Below are 4,314 nucleotides of genomic sequence, written 5' to 3' on the forward strand. Positions count from 1 at the left end.
GTCTGTTCTGTGAGTTTACTTACATAAGCCTCATAGCAGGCCAGTGAGGTAAAAGAACAGGAATGAAGAGCTTTCAGCGTCCTGCCCAGAGTGACAGAGCTGAGATTCAAACCCACGGAGTCTGGCGCGGGAGTCGGGCTCTTACCCTCCACGCTCTGCTGCCCTGCATTTCAGCTGCCACGTGGTGGATGAGTCAGTGCGGGGGACGGTAGGGGTGTGGGGACCTGTGTGTGAAGATGCCCCGGTGAGGGTCTGGGGCGTCAGCCCCTGGGATCAGCATGGCTGGAACAGGGACCAAGGGGCAAGGAGGCAGGGCCAGGTCACATGGGCCTTGCTTCGGGAGTGTGGAGTTTATTCTCAGGACATTGAGGGGCTCTTTGAAGGGTGGTGAGCAGGGGGATGGGAGATTGGTATTTAAAGAGACCCCTGGAGAGGATGAGCAGGCAAGAGGCAGGTGTGGGAAGTCAGTGAGGTGGCGGGGAAAGTTGGCGGCAGTGGAAATGCAGTCACTGACCCAGCAAACAGCGCTTCCTGTGTGCTGGGCATGAGGGGTAGCAGCAACAACCGTCTCTGTGTAAAGAGCCAGGGAACACATACTAGATCATGGTCCTTGCAGCGAAGAGTAATGCAAGGAGGGGCTGGAACGGGGCACGAGACTCCACAGAAGGTGGTCAGGGAAGGCCTCCAGTAAGGAGACAGATCGGGCTGTGGAGAGGAAGGAGCCAGGTCAGTGTCTGCAGACAGCCAGGCTCCAGGCGGAGGGAGCAGGGCTGCCAGGGCCCAGCGAGTTCAAGCAAGAGCAAGGGCCAGCGTGGCCCAGGCGGGGTGGGGAAGGAGGCGAGGGCTGGTGGCCAGGGCTTGGGGTGACGTGTTCTCTGGAAGGTAGAAGCGACCGAATTCAGAGGGAGCGAAAGCTCTGGCTCCGACTTTTTGACTTAGCAGGTCAGGTGGCCCTGGGGTGGGAGCAGGACAGCTGTGATCTGGGCTGGGCTGGGCTGGGTTGAGGAGGGAGATTGCCAGTTAGCAGGAATGGCACTGCCTGTGGGGAGAGAGGAAGCCCCGCAGGAGGGACTAAGGCAGGGTCTGATGAAACTGGAAAACCTGGCGCGTGTGAGTCATGGAAACTGATGGAAGAGCATCTCGGCAAGGAGGAAGGATGGCTGTGCCTGTTGAGAAGGTGGAAATTTGCAGAAGCTGCCAGTGAGCTGAGTGAGGGCAGCTGGAAGCCAGACTGGAGACTGCTCTGAGAAGGGGGAGGCAGGAGAGACGAGAGCTCACATTCTTGTTCCCTCCTCCTTCTGGCCTGCAAGCTGGGTGTCGTGCCCCCATTTCACAGATGAGAAACTGATTCAGACCGGGGTAGTCCCAGCCGAGACCACACAGTCAGAGCCAGGATTGCAACGTGGCATGTCCTCTGGCTCCCCATCACTCGATCACGGCGCCACAAGCAGCCTTGTGTCTTCTGCTTGGCCACTGACTAATTCATCCACCCACCCAGCCTGGATAACTTCTTGGCAGAGCATTATTCTGAGATGGTCCAAGGAGAGGGAAGACAGCGAGAGACGGTGACAATCTGTGGAAAGCAAGCCCGCACCATCCAAAACCTGAAAAACAGCTTCTAATAATAGTTTTGAGTCAGCCAACCCCCTGGCTCAGCCTGGTAGGTCTTATTCTTTTCCGTCTCCAGTTTCGGGCAGGTCATTCCAACTCAAGTGACCACTCAGCTGTGTCTAGCCAGTGTTAGGTAACCTGGGACATGACTATCGCTTAAGATTGAACTGTGTGGGGAAACGGGGGTACTTTGGGTTGCTGGGAAGGCCCGTCGATGCCCACAACCATCCTCAGGCCAAAAGCTGGGGTGTTTATCTCCCACTTTGGTACATCTTCCACTGATTGTCCCTGGAGACGCAGAACAGTGTCAGATCATGTCACCAAATTCTGGCACCTGGATTAGAAGCCTGTCCTCAGAGAGTGCTGACAGCTGAAATGGGAATGGTGTTGAAGAGCATTGTCCAACTTCCTCCCGTTTCAGATAAGAAAACAGGCCAAGAGAGAAGTCCCCCACGGAGGCATGAGACCAGTGAAGAGCAGAACCAGGACAGGGCCCCAGGCCTTCTGAAGCCCACCTTAGTGCCTCTCCAATGGAAACGCAGTGACAGTTCTTGGGAAAACTGATCACGGGAATATGGTTTGAGAAATAATCCCCTCCCGCATATCAAAACAGTTCCTGTTTCATTACAGTGTTGGAAGTCCTTTATTCCCTACTTCTTTTCTCCATCCACTGATGAAGTCACTTTGAACTGTTTGATGTATTTACCACTGAATGTGAATGCTGCTTCTGGCTGTAGAGCAAAGTTGCAATGAAAATGTTGCTGGAAGCTTTTTCACAGATCGAACCATGCAGTGTGTATAGCTGCTGAGCCAAACATCAGAAAGGGCGGGAGACAAGGGATCTTTTATCCTGACTTGCAGCTTTAACACTGTGAGAAAAATGTTCACAATAGAATAAAATTTGATTCGTGGACTAGACAAGTACAGGTGTGGATCACAGCTTCACCCTGAACCAGCTGCATAAACTCAGGCAAGTTACTTCTTCATGCCTCTGTTTCCTCATCCATAAAATGGGACCAGCCGTAGTACCTACCTCATCAGTACTACATGCCTAGCACATGATGAGCACCTAATAAGTTGCAGCTGGTTATTAATAGTATTGGAGGGACTTCCCGGTGGTCCAGCAGTGAAGACGGCACTCCCGATGCAGGGGTCTGGATTCCATCCCTAGTCAGGGAACTAGATTTCACGTTTCAACTAAGACTCGGCGTAACCAAATTTAAAAAAAAACAGTATTGGAAGCAGCCCCCTTAGCGTGGAGGACAGACTGAGGTCCCTGCTGCCGGCAGTTCAGCATCACTTGGTGCTTTTGTGTCCAGGTGCACGTACTGTGGGTATACAGTAGTCCCCCCCACCCCTGCCTTGGTTTCACTTTCCATGGTTTCAGTTCCCTACAGTCAACTCCCCTCCAACAGCATTAAATGGAAAATCCTGGAAATAATTTGCAGATTTTGAGCTGTGAACTCACTCTAAGTGGCACAGAGAAGTCTCTTGCCCGCCCACCCTTCATCCAGTGTAGATGACCCTCCCGTTAGTATAGGAAACAGCAGTATGGACAGGGTTCAGTACTATCCATGGTCTCGGGCATCCACTGAGGGTCTTAGAACGGATCCCCCTCGGATAGGTGTGTGGTGCAGTTAGGCTGTGCCCTGCCAGACTGTCAGGATGGGGTCACATGAGAAGAGCGGCGGCCCAGGAGGCGGGAGGCAGGGCCTGGTCCTCGCCGGATCACCACCTCTCTGTAAGACCTTGACCATTAGCTTCCCAACTCCGAGGCTCCCTTTCTTCAATGACCTGGAAAACGACCAGATCAGTGGATCCCAATCTCAGCTTCATCATGAAGCCTTTTTTTGGCTCACTTTTTTTTTTTCTTCTGTGGGTCTTATATTTTAAAAAAAAAATTGTATTAAGAAAAATTGATTTATATTTTTAAATCAAAATAGAAAACTGCTGATCAGCTTAAGTAACAAAAGACAAGGAAACCACCTAAAAAGATATAATTTCAGCCAAGAGGGAGAAAATTCCTTTTTTATTTTTTGGCCCCACCATGTAGCTTATCGAATCTTAGCTCCCCAATGAGGGATCGGACCAGGGTCCTTGGCAATAAAACCTTGAGTCCTATCCACTGAACTGCCAGGGAATTCCTGGGGAGAATAATCATAAAAATTACTTTTATAATTTTTTGAGTTCTTTTTAATATGCAAAAACACAGGCCACCATGTGGTACATGCCCCAGGTTTCAAAATGTCTGGGTTTAGTAATGTCTGATCTCCTTTCTGGCTCTGAAATTCTATAATTCTATATTCTGGGACACAATTTGGCTGTTTTCAGTGATTATAGAACTTCACTTTAGAACATAATTTTGGCTTCACCCATGATTTTTTTTGACGCCAACATGCAGCCCCTCGTTATGGCCTTGTTCTCAGAGGAAAATTCAACCTGCTTGAAAGGTGCAGGTAAGTGTTTGTGGTGAGAGCAGGAATGACAGGCTTGACTGCAGGTGCCTCCTGGCCCCAGAGAGCTCCAGGGAAAAGGCCCCTGGAGGCTGGGCGGCTTGCGGTGGGCCCTGGGGCCTGAGCCTGTGCTCCGTCCGCTGGGGCCCTTCACCCATGGAAGTGCCACCCTGTCCCACAGAACTCTCAGATCCCCCTAGAGCCATAGTCACAGAGGAGTGCTCTCCCCCGGTCCTCTCCACAAGATAGA

Source organism: Ovis aries, chromosome 15, assembly GCF_016772045.2.
Source record: "Ovis aries strain OAR_USU_Benz2616 breed Rambouillet chromosome 15, ARS-UI_Ramb_v3.0, whole genome shotgun sequence".
NCBI lineage: Eukaryota > Metazoa > Chordata > Mammalia > Artiodactyla > Bovidae > Ovis > Ovis aries.